The sequence below is a fragment of the Pogoniulus pusillus genome, chromosome 14, assembly GCF_015220805.1.
Source record: "Pogoniulus pusillus isolate bPogPus1 chromosome 14, bPogPus1.pri, whole genome shotgun sequence".
Lineage (NCBI taxonomy): Eukaryota > Metazoa > Chordata > Aves > Piciformes > Lybiidae > Pogoniulus > Pogoniulus pusillus.
The window spans coordinates 22,504,782-22,526,958 of NC_087277.1; the positions used below are offsets into that span (position 1 = coordinate 22,504,782).

At 40.2% G+C, this 22,177-nt stretch overlaps 1 long non-coding RNA gene across 1 annotated transcript in view; it reads left to right on the plus strand.

The window, feature by feature from the left end:
- LOC135181405 (uncharacterized) overlaps window positions 1-5,762 on the plus strand; it is a 63,317-nt gene extending 57,555 nt beyond the window's left edge. Inside the window, exon 3 of the long non-coding RNA XR_010304846.1 lies at window positions 4,502-5,762. This is a non-coding gene — a long non-coding RNA (uncharacterized LOC135181405). The remainder of the gene's footprint in view (window positions 1-4,501) is intronic.
- Window positions 5,763-22,177: the final 16,415 nt, after the last annotated feature.

Genomic DNA, 22,177 nt, shown 5'->3' on the forward strand with positions numbered 1-22,177 from the left:
TCTGAAAGCAAGTCCACGTTTAGGTGCTGGACGTGTCCAGAGAAGGGCGACAAAGCTGGTGAAAGGCCTGGAACACAAACCCTATGAGGAGAGGCTGAGGGAGCAGGGGGTGGGCAGCCTGGAGAAGAGGAGGCTCAGGGGGAACCTCATTGCTGTCTACAACTACCTGAAGGGAGGTTGTAGCCAGGTGGGGGTTGGTATCTTCTCCCAGACAACCAGCAACAGAGCAAGGGGACACAGTCTCAAGTTGTGCCACGGGAAGTATAGGATGGATGTTAGGAGGAAGTTCTACACAGAGGGAGTGATTGGCATTAGAATGGGCTGCCCAGGGAGGTGGTGGAGTCGCCATCCCTGGAGGTGTTCAAGAAAAGCCTGGATGAGGCACTTAGTGCCATGGTCTAGTTGACTGGCTAGGGCTGGGTGCTGGGTTGGACTGGCTGATCTTAGAGGTCTCTTCCAATCTGGTTGATTCTATGATGTTATTTATTCCTATTTATTGTCCTTCCATATTATTCAGTGCCTAGCCTTATGTCAGATTTCCTGTGCACAGGCAGACCTGCTTCTTGAGCTTGAAGATATTGTACTAGAACAACCCTATGGTCTCTACTGATTCCATCACAGCAGGCCACCTACAAGCATATATAGGAATTGATGGATGTGGGATGTCAAGTTAAGGTGGCTTCTGACAAACTGAAGTGTCTCTCCTTTGCTCATAGAGCATTTAATAGAGTTCTGTCACATGTGTTAGCATGTACTGCTTTAGTTTGAAATGCATGAGGATGAACCAAGGGGAAAAAAAGTAGAAAATAGGAAATGAGGAGGCAAATAGAATAATAAAAAGCAAATAGCAAAATGTTGGTGATTGTAATGATTACTTTTGATAATACAGTGGAGAAGTAAGAATAGAGACAGTATAGACAGAGCTTGGCAGGAAGAGAACCATTAAGTAAAAAGCAAGCCATGCTGTTCCAGGACTTGATGCAAGGAGATCACCTCCCTGCTAAGGTCACCCTTTCTGGCTGTGTTCAGTATGCCTGTGAACATTCCAGGGACTTTTTAACCTCAGAGGACGTGCCCAGTGTAGATATAAAAAGGGATTCATATAACTGCCCTCTTCAGTATCTTCCAGTGGGAATCATGGCACTGCCCTCAGTACTGGCCTGTGTTTCAGATGGTGAAGATACATAGCACAGAAAAAGGAGGCACTTATTCCACCATATCAGTGTATGTGGATTTTTCTTTTTATTAATATCCTGCATTTAATCCTTCTGGCTTCAGTTCAGCAAAGCCCTTGAAAAGACTATCTATTTAAAGTGAACTTGTTCCCTGAGACAATATTTGCAACTGCCTGTGATTCATGGGTCTTATGCATGTGCATTAAAGCCAGGCCACGTCAAGCAACACACGTTCTAGGTACACTCACCATCTTCCCACTCTAAACTTCAGCAAAGTAGGAATTTGCTGATTTTTAGTTAATTTCTTTAGATCTGAGTAATAATCTGACCTCATGACCTGAAAAACTATGAAATCACTGTACTGGTCACATCTCTACCACAGCCCACAGAGCAGCAGAAGCCTCTAAATGTCAGAGTGTTTTCTTCCTCTGTGTAAGGCTACTGTGTGGTGTTACCCTGAGTGACTTGTCCTATCTCTCACAAAAGATGTGTATTTCAGTTTGCACTATGCCCTGGCACCTCTAGAGGAAAAGATTCTTTAATGAAAAAAAGAAAGGGTGAAATCAGTGCCAAAGGAATAAAATGTGAGTCTCTGCAGATTGCCATTTGAGAGAAAAGCAAAGTGTAGCTTTACTACTAAAAGATACAGTAGTCAAATGTTTTGCAAGACTTTGTGCACATTTTTAGTTGGCAATGGTGCTCATCCCAGCAGCTGAAGTCATACATGTAAATGAGTAATTTTCTGCACATGTTTACCAAGGAAAGCTTCCTCTTCACTTAATCACAATGATGATGATGATGAAGATGAAGTTCACATTTCTCGGGCACCCTTCAGAAGCTGTGTAATGACAGGTGATCACAGAAACCTTGAGATCATGCCATCGTAGTGCTGTGTGAGGTTGACAGATCCCAGACAGAACTGTTCCTGGCACCCTCCATCCATCCCTCCCAGGCTCCTCATCCCTTTTAGTGTTCTGCCTGGGACTCACTGGCAAGCTGCTGATTTTGCATGACCTTTACATATACAAATTTGGACTTTATTATTAAAGAATGGGATCCCACTGACCCTTAGAACGAATATCCTATTGTACTTGTAATGAAAGGCTGCGAAGCACACTAGCTAGATGGGTGTCATCTTTCTGGCTGTGGTAGTAACAGGGTGACTGTTCCAGGTACCTCTGAATATTTTCTGGAATTCCAGATATGAGCATTAAGGCCCAAATTCAAATCCCATTGAAAACACTGGGTACTTTTAGATCCTTTTAAGTAGAGTTCAGCTCTCAACCCCACCTGCAACTCCTTCAATCCTTAAAAAGAAACATAAGTGAGAATTCAACTATTGGTACCTGCATGCAGCAGCAACACTAATGTAGTGAACATATGACACGTCATGATGTTTAAAATCATATTAATTGTATGCTTTGAAATGGCTGTACACATTCGTTTGTTTTTAACCTCTGGTAGCACCTCTTGGTGACCTTTCTTTGGGGCAGTGGAAGAACTGTAAATATAATCCTTTTTGCCTTGCTCATGGGAGTGCCCTGTGGATAGAAGTGAAAGTAGATCAGAGCCAACACTGCAGATGAGGCAAGCCAAATCCTCACCACTTGTTAGATGTTTAGCCAGATACATCTTTTCTAGGCAGGAACTAGTCTTGATTCATGAGATATAAGTATGCCAGCTCTGTAATTTTCCTCAAAATACTATTGGCAAAACAAAGGGCAGGGAAGAACTGTAAGCAGGGGCATGAGACTAGAGATCCAGTTATAGCAGTGCAAAGACCAGAAGGTAAAAATAGCTTTAATTATGGAGACATCTTGAAAAGCAGACATTTTTTTTATTGGACTGTTTCTTTTTCTTTTCTAACTAGAATGTGGTGTATTTTGAATCCATGTTTATCACTGACACTCAAAAAAAAGATTTACCTTCTTACATGACAGGTTCGATACTGAAACCTTTTGTTACATCTAAAATTAAATAAAGCTTTGTCTCTAAGATGACACAAAAGAGAGTTCCTCTTAGAGTTCCAAAAACTATATATTCTTTAACCACGTGATGTACCCCAAGTATTTCTGCAGCCTTCAGCAGGCCATAGATTTTCACCTAGTGAATGTGAAATATATTGGAACTCTTTGCATAAATGATTCATAACACAATTACATGTAATAAATACTTAATCAGTGCAACAGGTTCTTATTAGAGGCCAAGTTTGTATGCTAATAATTTTGGTGCAACAATGTATAGATTTAATTTCATTGAAAACAAAATAGCAAAAGACTTGCATCTCTAAGTGGGCTAAGGAAGCTGATTCAGCTGAGGTGAGAAACTTAAGAAGGTATTAATTAGAGCAATCCTGCAAAGATTAAAATGCCAATAGGCAGATTTACCATTCTTAACATTTTTATAGTGATTCACCTTGTGTTTCATTGATCTAATCCCTCTGACTTTTAACTAACCCCCAGAAAAAAGAAGTCAGGTTCTGAGAGACTGAGTGGAGTGTGACTGTGGGTGTGACTGAGTCTGGTGTATATCAGCACACATGAGGGAATGGGCTGGATGACAAACCAGAATTATTTCATCTACTATTCTAAAGCAGCACACACTTCAGGTAATTTAGATCTTGAACACATCTTCAGATTTCTCTAAATGAGAAGCAGAGGAAACTTCATACATATGTGTATAAGTATATATGTGTGTGTATATATGTAGTACATGCCATTAGAAATGCAACAAGGTATTTAACCTGAATGGACACTGTCTGGAGTTCTTTCCACACGTGAGATCATGTCTAACTATGGGTCAGCTGGTAAAATTAGACAGTTGTACCCAGTATCTGACCACCAGACACTTAAGAGAAATGTCTGTCTAAATGGGTACATGGGTAACTTCAGGTGCCAGCCACGAGTATTTGTTTCCCATGGAAAGTGATGTATGTCCAACCTCAAATTAGATATATGAGGGGGAAAAAAATCTATCTAAATATTCAATGTTGTTCTAACTCTCATGCCTGGATTCAGTCTACCTCATTTTAGACACTTAACTAAGAGCTGAGTGCAGATACAGCTAGCCAAGGCTCCCTGGTCAGCACAGGACTAGCCACCCTTTTTCATGTGGTATGACATGACCTCTGCGAAACGGGTGGCAAAACTCCAGGATTCCTTCTCCATATTTAAAGACAAAATAAAATGGGTGATATCCTGGCAAAATCACTGGGAATTTTGACCATGACCTAAGTGATGTTAGAATTTCACTCAGGCTCTCCTAGGAACACTGGGATATAGGATCTACTTGAGTGGTTTGGCTCATTTCCATGCATGTCTATATAGGTGGGCCCTCTCCTTCTCACAGATGCCAACGTGGAATCGCAGGAAAACCCAGATGTGAAGGGAGTCGGGAGGTCTCCAGAGCAGCCTCACTTTGAGCTGAGAGCTGAGCTCAGATCAGACTGCTCAGGGTTGTGCCCTGTCAGAGCTTGGAAATTTCCAATGATGGAGCCAGCGCAGCCTCCATGGACAACCTGCACCACTGCCTGGCTGTCCCAAGGGGAAAGAGTTTCCTTAGTTTCAGCTTGGATTTCTCTTCTTTCAACTTCCGTCCATAGTCTCTCGCCCACTCACTGTGCACTGCTGTGAAGAACCTGGCTTTGCTCCCTCAGTCCCTTCCCTGTAAGTGTCAGGAGCTACAGCCATCTCTCTTCCAGCTTAGCAAAATCCCAAACACTTTTCTGAAGATGCTTCTGTCTAAAGATCATAAAATACATAAATTCTGACCACTGTGGAACACACAAACACTTTTGTACAGCCCTACAACTTGTAACTGAAGATTAAAGATGTTATTTCACTGATTGTATTTCTAGCATAAATGCAGTTAATTAGCAGAGTAAATGATGATTCCATGTAAATAATGATGATGGACACAAATTATTGAGAACTTTTTCAACTAAATTAACAGAATTGGCAACAAATCAATCTGTGTATCTATCTCATACCTGCAGAGCAGTTGCCCTTTTACTCCCTATCATTTCGTTTGGGTTGTTCTTCCACAAAGGAACTCCAAATCAGAGTTCAGAGCATAAGCATGTACTGGAAAAGTAGTTAGATTTGATGAAGAAGTGTGAACAATTTGTCATGGTCTTCCCACTCGTATCCAGCATCATTGAAGATTCGTAGATTCTCTTTTGCTGGGAGTCCCTCTTGTCTGTTGAGTGCTTTATGTGTTTGCCCTGCAAAACAGAGAAGTGTGCACAGGAAGAACAATCCTAGGAATGGCAGAGTTAAAAGGCATTGATCTTTTTCAATGTTTCAGTTCTGTTTCTCAGATGACAAAGATGCTGATAAATGGGCAGCTACAGATTACTTTTTTTTTTCATCTAAGTACATTGTAAAGTCTGATCTACATTTGTCTGTGGTAGGTCTTTCTTTTCAGTGAAAGGAGTTACTGCTAAGAACTAAATTAAGAGATCATGAGACAAAAATTCCCTCTGCACAGAATATGCAATGGGTAAGGGTAGTTGCCTCTTTTTGACTATGTGGCTTAACTTTGAATTGGAAGGATAATACCTCAGCATCTTTTCTCTTTGCTCTTGAAGCTGTTGGGAACTTTGTTGGTGACTTTTGACCGTTGGTACAGTCTTTAGATGCAGCAAAAAGCACAAATACTGAACTGTGAGACGAAAATCACCTACATTCAGGATTGAGTCACACCAGTGGAAAAGAAAAATGGCTCCTGCCTATCTTGTGAAGAAGTTATCCTAGTACATATAGTAGACAACACTAATAACCCTCAGTGTTAGCCACCTTTGAAAATTGGCATTGTCAGTGCTGCAGCAGGGATGTCTGAGAATCAAATACAAAATCCACAGATTGCCCTGAAGGCAGCAAACAGCAGCTTTTCACAGCCCCTAGCACCAATGAGCGTAGAACCAAATTAAATGAGTGCACTGGGAGGGACATTACAATCATCAGGAAGGGTCTGCTGTGTTCACAGGTGACAAATTATATTCCAAAAATGTCACAGCACATCCATTTCACACCTAGAATACCAGTTGCATTGGGGAGAGGAAAGTGAGGTCTTGGGCAAGGTGGAAATATCTAAAGTATGAACGATTCAGATGTTATGAAGGCAAGCTTCACTTATTGGCCTCCAAGATGAACATGGGAAAAATTAATTCTTGACATCTTGATTTATTGACTTATATAACACTGTGCATGTGACTAATTGTCATTCTAGCCCCCTGTACATCACATCTCCACCACTGTCTCCAAAGAGTGACAGTATTTGGGATGGTATTGCTTTTATCTGGGGATTGGTCTCTTCTCCCAGACAACCAGCAACAGAACAAGGGGACACAGTCTCAAGTTGTGCTGGGGGGGTGTCCAGGCTGGATGTTAGGAGGAAGTTGTTGACAGAGAGAGTGATTGGCATTGGAATGGGCTGCCCAAGGAGGTGGTGGAGTCACTGTCCCTGGAGGTGTTCAAGAAAAGACTGGCTGAGGCACTTAGTGCCATGGTCCAGTTGACTGCTGGGTGATAGGTTGGACTGGCTGACCTTGGAGGTCTCTTCCAACCTGGTTGATTCAATGATTCTATCTGCAGATTTTGTGCTAGTTGCTTCCAGGACCAGAAGATCTGAAAGGTGATTAATTCACATGATTTTACACTGCTGAATTTTCATTTGTAATCTGTTATTCCTCAATCTATATGATAGTAAAATGAAGAGAAATGTTCAGTCACCTGGCCCGGAGGACTCCATCTTCTGTCCAACACATATCCTTGTTTAGGTCTGATTTTTTCTTCCTATTTTTACCCCTGAGTATGGAAGGTTCTTAGGAATATTTTTTTAAATACATTTTTTGTAAAGGTGAGTAAGTCTCTCCTAAGGCACAGATAGACACAGGAAAATACAGTAAATAAAAGAGAAGCCAGGAACAAACATGGAGCAGAAAAATTGTTTTTACATTTAGTGTCAGCTTTCCTTAGGCAGTAGTGGAATTTGTCATCATTATTCAGATGTATGCACAAAATGGGTAATTGTACAGCAGCTCTGTACTTCCCTTATTCAAGCTCATGATTTTCTGTTCCTGCATCATATGATACAAGGCTGACCTTACAGGTCAGGCTGTTGAGAACGTGTTTTGAAGTCTTCTGTGAAAAGATGGCATGAGATGTAAACTCAGATTACCAATTTCAATGCAGTCCATTAAAATTTCCAATACTGGCCGCAGTACATTTCCCTGTGATGCTTGGTTTTCATCTACATTGCTCCTTTAACAAAATCGTTCAGCCATCCTTACACAGCTCTAAAAAAATCTCTAGAAATACCAATGATGCTTCTTGATTTGCAGGTACTTTTCATTAAATTCAGTAACCAGCAGATCATAATCAGAATCTGGTTCCCTAGATTTTTTTCCAATGGAACAGATTTAATTATTTCAAAGTGTAAGACTATAAACATTGTAATAGATTTAGTAGAAGCATTCTCTTAGTTAAAGCATTTTTTTAGTAGAAGAATTAAGAAGCATAACAGATACCTGCGAGTGCTGTTAAAACTCCCTGCCAAATTTTGGTTGCTTAAGAAAAGTAGGTTCAAGGCCACAGAAAACCAGTATGACTCTACTGTTAAATTCACTTATCAGGAGTTCTTCAGCCTGTCATCTCCAAAAAATTAAGTGTGTTGTGCTTTGTCTTAGCCAATGACCCTCATAATCATGTCTTCATTTCATCTCAGCTCTATTGCTGTAGCCTAATCATTTGTTAGTTTAACGAATTTAGTTAAGAGCACCTATTCCAGCCTCAGGCTGCTAGTGGTTCTCTTTGAATTAATACACTTTTGAATGTCACCAGCCTTCCAGCTATCAATTCACTTAACTGAGGTTTGTTCCAAGTGTGCTCTTCTGTATCCTTTTGCCTGTTTGCAAAATAGAGTCCCTGTTTGCACATAGCAACTCTATTTAGATATGTAGGTTTCCAAGTCTATTGTTATGAAGAATGTAATGATTCATGGTCCACAGACCATGAACAGTTCACATAATAGTCAGCACTTCAGTGTTCTGTAGGAAGCTGTCTGTTGGATTGCCTTATTCTAGGTATTATCGCCTGGGTTTAGACTATTCTCATGAAAATATATCAAAACTACTTGTAACACAGTGCTAATGCAGGCTGTTATTTGTCTGTAAGGTCAAATGGTAGTTGAATCCCCATCCCCGGAGCCATTTAAGAGGCAGAGATGTGGTGCTGATGGACATGATTTAGCATCAGACTTGGCAGAGTTAGATAATGGTTGGACTCAACGATCTTAAGGATCTTTTCTAACAAGCAATTTTGAGGTTCTATTTGCAATTGAAAAGGAGTCCCTCTGCTTGGATGTGATCCACATTATGGAAACGGAAAACCCCTGGTTTATGTAAAACTTGATTGGAGGCATTACAGATAGTTCCCCTCAATAGCAAATTCTGAGAGACTGTCAAACTTTGCATCCTATGAGAATGGTCTTGCAATTTATGTGAACACAGTGTTCCAACACTCTTCTGTTATCTGGAAACTGCAGGTCAGTGCACAGACTGAGATATAAGGGCAAGGCAAGTTAATGCCCAAAAGGCTTTCCTGAGCTGCATCACCATTCTGACAGCGATCTGGATGTCGACACAGACTAAACAGATTTACAAAGCCTGCTTGAGTACAGAGCTCCTTCCTTTGTGTCTTGTTACAAAGGAAGAACCACAGGAAACTTATTCACCCACAGACTCTTTCTTTACTTCTTTGTGGACTGGTAAATGCAGATATTCAAACTCAAATCCCTCATAAATTTCAAATGAGTTTTCCAAAGCTATTTAATTTTTCTTTTTCCAGTCTGTTTTGGTTTTCAGCTAGAGCACTTTATCACTCTGCTATACTAATGATAAACTGACCAAGAAATGTAGAGAAGTAAAAAGCAGAAATTATTCACAACGTGTATTAACATGAAGGACCTTGATAAATATAGATTGATTCCCAAATAACTTATTAACTAGTGTTTATCAAGTCTGTGAAACATTTACTTTCCCTGGAAAGGATTTACCCATGTGGGTAGAAGTTGATGCATTCTTCTTTATTGATTTGAATGAGCCACACTAGGGACATCTATGAAGCTTTACATCTCATAGCACAAATACAGAATCATAGAATCAACCAGGTTGGAATAGACCTCCAAGATCATCCAGTCCAACCTAGCACCCAGCCCTATCAATCAACCAGACCATGGCACTAAGTGCCCCATTCAGTGTTTTTTTTAACACCTCCAGAGATGGCAACTCCACTACCTCCCTGGGCACCCAGTTCCAATGGCAAATCACTCTCTCTGGGAAGAACTTCCTCCTAACGTCCAGCCCGAACCTACCCCAGCACAACTGGAGACTGTCCCCCCTTGTTCTGTTGCTGGTTGCCTGGCAGAAGAGACCAACCCCACCTGGCTACAGCCTCCCTTCAGCTAGTTGGAGAAAGCAATGAGGGCACTCCTGAGCCTCCTCTTCTCCAGACTAAACAATCCCAGCTTCCTCAGCCTGTCCTCACAGGGCTGTGTTCCAGGCCCCTTGCCAGCTTCATCACCCTTCTGTGGACATGTTCCATTATCTCAACATTTCTCTTGAATTGAGGGGCCCAGAACTGGACACAGTACTCAAGGTGTGGCCTGACCAGTGCTGAGTACAGGGGAAGAATAATCTCCCTTGTCCTACTGGCCACACTGTTCCTGATGCAGGCCAGGATGCCATTGGCTCTCCTGGCCACCTGGGCACACTGCTGGCTCATGTATCTCTGATGTACTCACTGGAATTTCTTACAGAGTGTTGAGTGTTACTACATCTGCTTCAGTGTGATTCCTCCCAATGTGAAACCATGAAATTAATTTTCCATACTTGTTTTTTCCTTAGCGTAACACAGTTGTTGGAAAAACATGTGGTATTGGTATCAGCTGGGAAAAAATTCTTCAGAATGGTAAGGAATATTCACAGCAGTTCCCTTACGTTAATGACTGCTGTAGATAACTCACACACCTTTCAAAAAAGATTATAGCATCTGAAGTGGGTATAGGTACTGGGTTAGACTTTCGTGTGATACAAATTTCATCTTGTACAAAGAGAATTTCTTGTGGTACAAATAACAGTGACAGGACAAGAGGGAATGGATTTAAGCTTCAGAAGGGTAGACTGGATATTAGAAAGAAATTCTTTACTGTAAAGGTGGCAGGACACTGGAACAGGTTTCCCAGGGAGGTCATGGATGCCCCCTCCAGGGAGGTGTTTAAGACCAGCTTAGAACGGGCTTTGAGAAACCCAATCTAGTAGAAGGTGTCCTTGCCTATGGCAGAGGCGATCATTGCAGTCTACATCTACCTGAAGGGAAGTTGTAGTCAGGTGGGGGTTGGTCTCTTCTCCCAGACAACCAGCAACAGTACAAGGGGACACAGTCTCAAGTTGTGCCAGGGGAAGTATAGGCTGGATGTTAGGAGGAAGTTCTTCACAGAGAGAGTGATTGGCATTGGAATGGGCTGCCCAGGGAGGTGGTGGAGTCACTGTCCCTGGAGGTGTTCAAGAAAAGCCTGGATGAGGCACTTAGTGCAATGGTCTAGTTGACTGGCTAGGGCTGGGTGCTAGGTTGGACTGGCTGATCTTGGAGGTCTCTTCCAGCCTGGTTGATTCTGTGTTTTCTATGTTAAGTTCAATTCCAAGCCAAACCATTCCATGAATGTATGATTTCACAAACTCCATTGCATATCCATACTAGAGTGACATGCATATTTGGGGAGAGGAATGCAGGTGAATGAAAAATTGTATCTAAATAAGCAGCCTTTGTCTGACAGATTATGTGGAGTTAACAGATGATAATGATTTAACAGAACATAGAAAAGGAAAACAAAAAATCTGGAAAAAACCAACAAATTAACAAATTTTGAAAGTAAAATAATTGCTCTCCAATCATGATACAAGTGCTGGGTTTGTTATTTTTCTCATCAAGTTTTTCCATTCTTATGCTTGTGTTCTACTGTGAGCAAACCTCAGAAGCTACATGGCTGCTACAAGAACAAAACCTAGCAAGTTACACAGAAGAATTTCCTAATGTTTTACTTACCCTTGCACATATAATAAATACACCACCACTGCAATGTGGTAACTTTTTGTCAACATCCAACAATATACAATGGTTTAGGATGGAACACTGAAGATTCTTTTATCAGGCAGAAATTCTTTAAGAAGTTTCACTTCTCAAAGTAAAATTTCATCATGGTGTTTTAAAAAGCTTATTCTTATATAAATAACAATGGAATTTTTTAACATTCTCAAGTCCCAAGACCATAGCATATTCAGTTAGCAAATACTTGTGCTTTGAGGCTTACTTGAGCAAGATGTCACTATGTAGTCACCCCCACCACATCTTGAGAAGTTCTCCATCCAAGTATTGCTTAGCTGGTGAAATCTATCCCAAGAAGCTAAAATATGGCCAAGCTGGAAATTCACTGCAGATGATTAAGTTAGCTAACACCTGAGAGAGACTCATGATGAATTTCTTGTGAGCTGGAGAATCCTGTATATCTTTATTCTGCAAGGCATGTTGGCAGCTGTAGTTCAGTTTAAGGCTAAAGTGGGAATGAATACATTGAATACATTAGATCTTCAGCTAAGTGATGTGATACATCATTCAAGGTGGGCCAATGTGACCTTTTGGGGAAATTGATAGTTACAATAATTATTTTTATTGAAATACAGTGCATGTAGTCTGAACCTCTACATTTGGAAGGAACTTGTCTCAGTTTTAACGAAGCCTCGATATGATAGAGCTACAGACTGAAGCATTAAGTCGATATTTTCCCTCTCTTAACACCAGAATTCATTCCATTTGAAAGCAGCTACCTTTTCTGTAAAGCTACTCCTGCTGCTCCCCTACATAGCAAAGGAAAGGGTGAGTAGCTGAGTGCTGACAAGCCCCATGCATGGAAAGTTCATCCCAGGCAGGCACCTGTGATCTGTCAGGGAGGAGGGAAAACTGAGCAATGACCACAAGGGCAAATCTAGGAGGGAGGAAAAGGCAAATATAACATTCTGTTTGGATTTTGGTATCAAAATTTGCTTTGTAGAGCTAAGGTGGCAAATGTAAACACATGCCTTTGTACCTAGCCACAGCTTTAGTTCATTCAGTAGCTTCCCTGCAGCATTGTCCCATATCAGAAGTACAACATATTTTGTTCCTTATAGTTTCTCAACAAGACGAGTAGAGAAATTCAGAATTAAAAGGTACCTTGCCACTTGTGCAGCCCTCTCAGGACACCCCTTTTGAGTATCTGGGCTGCTGTGCCAATGTTTTGTGTAGTTGTTAGGAATTGTTAATGACAAATGAAAATAGTTTGAGGTACATGAATGCTGTAAAGCAAAATAAGCTCAGTGTTTTACAGAATGGCCCACGTTAGATATATTTCACATTCAGTAGGCTCTTCAGACTCTTTCATCTCCAGTTAAGGATTTTTTTCATGTGATCAGTGTAAAATTTGTAAAATGGAAAGCATGTTTTCAGTAATCTATCAGAATTTTTAGGCAGACTTTGTTATTTCTTATTGATTCTTATTCTGCATCCTTGGTGAACATAAAATGTGCTTCTTTGCTGAGTTCCTTCCTCCTGCTTCTGTGTATGTTATTAAGACATCATGTGTGACTGCTGCTGGCTCTGGACAGCTTCTTTTTCACTGCAGGCTTATGAAAACCCCAATGAAGCCTAGAGAAAAAAAAAATCCTTTTTCATTCTCATTTTCTCACTCACTTTATTCTAAAAAGCAGCTTTTACTCAGCAAGCAGTATTAATCACTAACTACCGTTCTGCCTGCACTCACTGCATCAGAGTGCTGAAAGGTGTGGACTCCTGCATGACTCATCCTGATATCTCTGCCACACTCCTAAATAACAATACCATTACAGAGGACAGAGAAAATCAGGCAGAACAATAGAAGTGAATGAAAGAAAGGGGAAAACAGAAAATCCCTGGTAACAGTGAGCACTCTCCCTGCTGCCCCTTCCGGGTTAGTTTTCTTTGCCTGGAGGACTTCATAAATGGTAGATTGCTAAGTGGTACCACTTTCCTGTGGAGAACCTTGGTCTTTCTTCTTCCCATGAAATAGAGAAAGGGGTTTAATTGAAAAAAAAAAAATAGTGGACCTTTAAGTACACTTCTCAAAATCACATATTTGAAAGTCCAGTGATGGCATCCCCTTGAAGTCAGAATGTAGATCATATCAAACTGGTTTGCTATCATAATCAAACTGAAGTTCTGACAACATCTCACCCTCCTTGGTAGTAGGAGGGAAAGGGCCAGTAATGGTCAGCCCTGAGAAGCAAGATGCCCTCTCTGAAAAACCCTCATCTTCTACAAAGTTCCTGTAAAAGACATATTTGCAGTTATTCTGCATTCTCAGTATATCCCCAGGACAGTCTGTAGCTCAAAAAGCCTGTGAGACCTGTCCAGGAGATGGAGACAATCCCACTACTCAAACTTACAGTCTAGAGGGATGCTGAGTAACTACAATTTTTCTGCATGAACACTGAGTGGTGGCATCTTTGAGCATGTGGTCACAAAATGTGAGCACTATGCACTTCTCTTTTCCCAGGAACATTCCAATACTCCATGGCAAAGAGGAATAGAAGCTGCAGTGAAGGTGTTTATTATTATAGCCTCTACTATATTATTATGATATTGTCTCACTATAGCCCGAAGCTGGACTTTGAAAATACCTTTTGCCTTGCTATGGCTAGAAGCTTGAACAGGCCTTGCTGAGTTCTTCTGTCTCCAAAGTCTCTGCTCTGTTCCATGCCAACATGTCCAAATAGCACTTGTTAGATTTGGAAAACAAATCTGTTTAGTTTTAGTCTCAACAATATCGATGTAAATGATTACATTTGCTATTTAAAGTATCTGAGGAGATTATGAAGCTTGTATTGATGAATGATCTGTCACAAGACTTGGGGATCTTTCACATCAGTATCTTATTCACATTTGGATGAAGGTGGCACCTTCTGATCGTGCAAACAGCTCTTCAAATTCACATTTCATTCATGGGAAGGAGCATGACTTAGTTTTAACACAGCTTTTTAAAGCTAGAAAGGACCATCACATATTATAACACTATCCATTGCCTTTTGGTTCAACAGGCACTACACCAAACTCAACTTTTACTTGACTCAACAATCTGTCAGAAAAGTCTTCACTCCTGAGGTAGATAATTTTGCTTTCTCTGCTTTTCTAGAGGTAATCCTTTCTGTTTGGCATAGTCCTTTTGAAATGGACACAAAGGAAGCTTTCTAACTAACGTAGCAGTGGGAGTTAAAAGTGACAAAATGCAAGAAAGCAAGTTTAATGTAAATGTGTGGAAAACAATAAAAACAAGTAACTATCACAGCAGCAACTGTTCCAATCAGCTGTTGGAGAGCAATTAAAAAAGTCAAAACAACTAAAGCTGAAATATATTAGACTTCCATAATTATTTCTACAGAACAGCTTCACATAAACTAGATCCCAATCTTAAGGCCATTTTTAGTCAGTGCAAAAGGTAGCAAGGCTTTGCTTTTCACAGGGACTTGGCTGAGGGGTTCAGCTCTAGACACTGTGCTACTTTTATAGCTTTAAATCACCAGTCTGACTAAAATAGGACTCTGAAAGCAAGATATTTATTTTTTCATTTGATTTGCTCAACTTAATCTTTTGTGCATCCTGTTTATGGACTGAGTAATAAGAATTCATTCAGCTTTCATTTTGTAAAGAACAACAAGGAAGAGAAGAAAGCTGTGTTTGAGAGCATGCAACCTGAGTTGTGGACTTGTAGGGATGTGGAAAATTGCAAAAGCTACTATAATCATGTAGATTAATTCCTTTTGTTAATCTTAAGCTTCCTTTGTAAAATGCAAAAAGGTTTCTACCCTTCCCTTTAAAGGAAGCAGCTGTTCATTAGACAAATCTGTAGAAAAGTGTCCTGTAAGTACTGTTCCAGCAGCTAAATTAGCTTAATTTTAAACCCCACCAAAGAATATTGATGTTTTTTCCTTATAGCTAGATAAATTAACACAAGCCAATGTTTGTGATACAAAACACAAGCATACACCCACAAAGAGTCAATGCAGATAGCCAAATCAGTAGCAGGAAACAACAATCTGGGTAGTAACAGGCCATACTCATGCTGAACACTGAACTGCCTTCAGAAGAGGGCAGCTTGTACTTAGCCTCACAGCCTCCAGTCAGCCTTATCGCCCATATTATCATATCTCACTGTTTTAGAGTCCTGAAACAGAAGTCATTTGTATGGAAATAGCCAAACTGCAGGCAGTTTAAAATTCTCATGCAATCCTTGTGTCCACAATAAATTGATAACATCTGGACTATGATCTATGGGCAAGATAGTCCATCTTACTTTCTTTAGCAGGATCTACATCTCTTGTTGATAGCGGTTTTCATTTACCTAAATGCTTTACTGGACTGAAGTCAAACTAATCACTGCTTTCCTTAATCCCTATGTGATTTCCAGTATCACAAACCAGATACTCATTAATTTTCCTAATATTTCTGTGGAATCTCATGATAATCTGTTAGTTAACAGTCATTTTAAAGGACACAATCAAGGGAAAATAAATTTTGCTGTTGAGCATAGGGTGGAACAAATCTACAATCAGTTTGTTTAAATTCGTTTTGGTGGATTTCATAGTGCAGCTTTAAGTAAAAATGATGAGGGGATAGAGTTGAGTCACTTTTCACTGCGGATTATTGCTGTAGTTAAGATGCATTAAATTTAACAGAACTCTGTTTTGAATCCTTGTTTTCATGAAGCAGAAGGAAAATCCTTTCCCTAGGAAATTTCAATTTCTGCCTGTCAGATATGTGATAGATACACGGAAGATAACAGGCGAGAAACACATTGCAGCTCAATTTTTAGCCTTCTAATGTAGGATGTGTCTATCATCCACTGACATTTACCTTCATCCACATTATTATGCACAGGTGCAACTTTAGCTACAAAATCAGGTCTAGTGAATGCAATGGAGAAACCCAGATGGATAAAAATAGTGAATGCCTACATAATTAGTGTTTTCACAGCCAGAGCTGAAGCCTTGTACAATGTTTTAATAACAGGATAATTACCACGTAGAAAGGTTTTTGGAGGACAGAGTTCCAGAACTGACATTCAGAAGAATTACCTAACTAAATACAGAAAAGGCCAACTTTGTTAGACTTTACCAATTCCAAATTTCCACCAAAATAAGGTAATTCTACGAAAATGCGAAGCTCAGATTCATATTAAAAGTAGTGCTTTTGTGTAAAAAAATGCTGTCCAAAACCTTGAAGAAGCAATACCTTATGCAAATTCTGTTAGAAGGGACTGAGAAGTGTTTTGCTTTTTCTTTGGAGACCTTAAATTAAACATCAGATGTTAATTGCACCTTTCTAAAAATGTTTAATTCCTTGCCTGATCGGTTCTGAAATGCTCAAATAGAGTTAGGAAAGCAATTACAAAAGCACATTAACAGTGGTTGCACAACAATATAGCTTTTTTGTGGCCTACAAAGTGTTCTCCCAAACACCCATTTGTATGCAAATCCTCTGTGTGTGTGTGTGTGTGAGCACGTTGAAGTGCAGGCAACTGGGGTCATGATGCCCATGGTCAGGTTTGGATCCGTGAGCTCTGTGACTACTGAATATACCAAGAATGAGATGTGATGAGAACAACTGAGTTTTATGAGAGTAAATTAAAAAAAATCCTATTAGAGGAAATAAAGCTTCATTCAGAAAGCACCATTGTTTCTGTGGGAAAATAGGGATACTCTTTTTCAAGAACATTGATACCAGGAACTAGGAATTAATCCCGGATTTCAGAAGAGTTTCTATACTTTGTGATCTTGGAAAATTTCTAATTTTTGACTCGGGAATTATTTAAAAAACACCTCTATAGACAGCCAAAATGGAGCTACAGGTAAAACAAAGCTTTACAGGGAAATACAATGTATTCGGCACTTTGGGGTCTTTAATGACACGCTGCATGATGCTTGAAGCTGGAACACTGACAGTGGCAGCTTCTGACATAACAGAGAGAGGTAAGAAGGCAGCTGAAGTGAGGAGACATACTAATACCCTCCAATTTTGGCTAAGTAAACTAGCCAAATAGATTCCCTCAAGAGCCAATGAAGAACTAGGAGCTCTTTTTTAAACGGGACCTACATCGGGAACTTAATTTGCATCCCTTGCATCATAGAATCATATGGTTTGGGTTGGAAGGGATCTCCAAAGATCAGACAGTCCAAACCCTCTGCACTGAGCAGGGACATTCTCTATTAGATTGAGTTGCTCAGAGCCCTGTGGAGCATAATCTTGAATATCTTCAAGGGTGGGGCCTCAGCTACTTGTTCCAGTGTTCCACTGCCCTCATAGTAAAGAACTTCCTCCTAACGTCCAACTTAAATCTACTCTTCTCTAATTTTAAGACATCACCTTCTGGATGAGCTCTCCATTGCTCACAGTGAATATTTGAAGAGACCATCAGATCAACTTATTTTGTTGAATTCAGTACCCTTTCCACTTCAACATCGTCCTCTTGAAGCAGACGTTCTGCACCTTTTTCCAAACTATACAAATTCACTGCAGCTCTTAAGCTGGTGTGCAGATTGCTAATATGACCCTAAGCTTAGTATGCCTTTGCATTACAATGAGTAATGACAGAGATTCACATTGTGGAAAGCACCACTTCTAAGTAGCTAGTCCTAACTGTGCTGATTTATAGAGTGCCTCATTACTGTAAGCAACCCTCCTGAGTGCCTCCCCTCTCACATTTACTATTCACATATCAACCAAGAAGCAAATAGAAAAAATATCTTGGTATGGCACCACAGCTACCATTATGTTTACTGTTCCACCAGATCTCATTATTATACTACTTCTTCACTGGTTCACTTGAGCAAAAGTCATGCATGGGTTTGGGAAGAGCTATAATGATTGGACCAACAATTTCCCAATATAGCAGCACTGCACAAAAAAGACCAGAAATTAATTTGAATGGCTGAAGGAGCTGAGATTGCTCAATCTGGAGAAGAAAAGGCTGAGGTGACACCTTAGTCCTCTCTACAACTACCTAAAAGGGGGTTGTAGTGAGGTAGATGTGGGTCTCTTCTCTCAAGTAATTAGCCATAGCACAAGAGGAAATGGCCTCAGGTTGTCCTAGAGGAGGTTTAACTTTGATATTAGGAAATGTTTATTTACTGTGAAAGTGGTCAGGCATTGAAATAAGCTGCCCAGAGAAGCTGTGGAGTCACCATCCCTGGAGGTGTTCAAAAAACGTGTAGATGAAGTACTTTTGAATGTAATTTAGTAGTCATGGTGGTGTTGGGTCGATGTTTTGACTCCATGATCTCAGAAGTCTTTTCCAGCAGTCTGTGACACTAGACAGGCTTATGGGAAACAACAGTGGTGGTATAAACACCAGGTATTGGCTCCTGACAGTTTCTACCTGTTCTTGTAAGACAGTGATCATTCTCAGCACACTAGAAACTCTGACATGCTTTAAGTGATATAGCCATTCATTCAAGATCTCTAAATGATTTATTTAGTACCACAATATTTCAGGGTTGGCATTTAAGTAGGTAAAACAACAGTAGTTGGGGGGTGGGGGTGGGGGGCGGGCATCAAGAGAAAGAGTACTTGCTAGTCTAGGTGGGATGATAAGAGTGGAAAATTTAGGGAGCTAAGAAAAACCAAAGCTATACTAAAGACCAAAAATTGTATGTGGGGAACAAGAGAGAATAAAATATCTCAGTAAGGGAGCTGTTATAGCCAGATTTATATTCACATTTTCACAACGATGCTATATGTATACTATACAATTCATAAAAATGTTAGGTAACATAAAGGGGGTTTGGTTTACATCAATTTTTTTGTTTGTTTGGTTTTTTTTGTTTGTTTTACATCAATTTTGAGAGCCCTGGATAAGAATCATAGGAAGTAAAGTCAGATTAGACATTGTTGGTACAGAGACAACAGAGGAAGTAGCTTGGGGCACAGTTATGTAAATGGTTCATCAGGTAGCAACTCAAAAGAAACTTGAGTAAGTTTGGTGGCAAAGACAACAGGATCTTTGTCATACTTCTTGTTGAACTTGCTGAAAACAAATGCCATGCACATTAACTTCTGAGATTTAGAAACATCTTCATCTTCTGGGAAACTAATGAATCCTGCAGATTTCTGTGATTTCCTGGTGGATATTGTTAGAATGATATCTGATTTCAGCTTCCACTCAGGAAGTGACTCCTCTACCTAACTGATAGGATCAGGTCTCAAAGGGGGCTTTTTCCTCCAGTCAGTTCTTGACCCTTATCAGAGTGAATCTGTCCAAGCCACGAGCTGCCAGCCTTTGCCAGGAGCTTGTTGTGGCAGATGGTCTTCCTCTTCATAATGCAGAGGCCTTCATCTCTGCTTTGCTGCTGTTGCTCACTGACCACCAGATTGCTTAGTGATGACTGATGAACTGAATTAGCTGTGCTAATTAGTTGTGCTTTGGTGACCCTTAAAGACCTTTTTTTTTAACTTCCTAAATCAATGCACAGTAAAGTCGAATGAATTTTCTGGGAATTTCAGAAGCTATTTGGCTGTTTAGGCACTGCGTTGTCAGATCAGACTATGCCTTTCTCCACTTGAAAAAACAGGCAAGATGTTCAGAGTCTCCCGGCTCGTGTTTATTCCACTTAGTGCTTTTGCTTCTCTGCAGTGCTGTGAACAGAGATCAATGACTGTACCTTTAAGAAACTGCAATGGTTACTATTAGATATGTGCACACATGGATGATTATCCAGGAATGTGCCAAAATGGATTCATGCTTGGATTTGGTTTCAGAAACATTATTTTGTTCCATGTGCCTAGTTAAACAAGTGCATCGTATCATCGAACATAACTTAACTTGCTCTTCACAAGCTCCTTCCGGACCACCAAAACCAGAAGCGATTTGTTGAGAGAGTCAAACATCTGTTTCTCTTTCACTGAGATCTTAAAAACAGCACCCCATGGGGTCTCTTTCTTCTTTATCCAAAATTTGCCCGTGAAATTGTCTTATCAGAGTGCTATCATTGCAAAACCGAGCACCTCTTTTCTTACGTGATCTTGGTTGCACCGATAATTAGTTGACATGACAACAGATGAGCAGGTAATTATGTCTGTAGGTGTTGTTTGTGTGGATGCACATCTCTATGGGAAATATGCAGGAGCTCACAAATCAAGAGCATTTCTAGAATATCTTAACAGAAGCTACTAAAATGTGGCCCAGGGTCCAGTCAACAGGCTTTCTGTTTCAGCAAATATACTCAGAGCAAAAATCGACATGTTCTCCTTAAACAGCTTGTTGGATGATGTAGAGCAGCAATTGTAAACTGTATCTCAGAGTAGTTTAAAATCACATAAATACTTTGCCATTTCTGAAGACCTTTTTATTAATGTGTACTCAGATGTACTGACATTATTAGTCTTTGTGATTTTTACCACATGGTTGTGATCACCAGCCAAGGCATCATTCTTGAACTGTTTTATGTTTACCTGTTTAATATTCACCATTCCTTATGTAATATTCATTTAGTGTTCTAGAGTTTAATATTGACTATATAGTTTTAACAGATATATATAATAGTGAAAATCTGTTGAGAGCAGAATAGGGAGCACTGTGCATCATAGTGTTTTGGTAAATGAGCAGAAGAAGGGAAAAGAGAAGCATAGGCCATCTTCTGCTGGGACATCGAGTAACACCAAAACAGGCACCAGCTGGATATAACTTCAATGTAGAACAACTCCTCTAGGTGTGGCATTGTTGTCTTTTTCACACTCCATCACCTAGGCAGCAGCAAACTAAGAAGAACTTTCTGAGCTACCTCATTTTTAACTGATTTCATCTTGAAGAACTGCTTTCAGGAACGAAGTCTGGATTTAGAGGCTTGAGATATGTGAATCAAAAGGAATATTTTTCTTTGAGTCTTCCTCAGAATACATTAGTGGGAAAAAAAAAAAGGCAAGTCTTAAGACATGCTTCTTCTGCAGCAAACACTTAAACCAGCCACGAAACCAGTAGTTCAGGAAAAAAAAGTGGGGAATAAAAGAAGAGGCAGAAAGGTCAAGATAAGAGGAGCAGTGCACTCTGTGTGGAGAGGGTCCAGTGCTCTTCTCTGAAACCCACATGAAATAATTGCCCACAAAGTGGGAAAGTTTCAGCCATGGTTTCCCAATAAAGGTGGCAGAGCTCCATGGCTCATTAACCAAGCATTGCCATGTTGCTGTTAGAGCTAAGAAAGGAAGATGGAACCTGCAAGGCTCAGACATGGGTCAAACGGTTAGAGAAATAAAGCATGTGGGAAGGAAGCAGGAGTCAAAGGAAGCAGGAAGAGGCAGTGGGGCTCTGTTTACTCTTCCAAGTGGCTGAAAACACTCGGCACATGCCACTGAGAATGTTATTCTATTTTATTTAAGGTAATATTTGTTTAGGTGAAGATTCAACTAAGAAATTTCTGCTCTATGGGAACAGGGTCTTGTGATGATTATGATGCATTGTGCAGGACTGTTTTTTTCTGAAACAATAGTGGAGATCTGCAAAAAAAAATGACAGGAAGGACAGTTACATAAAACACTTCTAAATGTCATTTAAAATTCCACGTGGTCATGTGCTGGATTCCAGTCCCTCATTCAAAGAGATTCGGTCCAGTAGCTGTAAATACTTTGTTTTCTGATTTTAAGATTTCTCCTGCTGATTCTTCAAAGCTGAAGTAAAAGGACGTCTGTGAGCTCCACTGAACTGCTTGCAAAAGCACTCAGAAGCACCTCGGGCTTTATCGCTACTTTCCACAAACAACTTCTCTTATACAGAGGCGAAACCTCTTTTCTCCAAGTGCAGCAACCGCTAACGGCATCTTATGGGGATCAAAGGGAAAGTTAGTTCTTTCCCACCTCATTTTTCAGTGATGATAGAAAAGGCTATCTTGT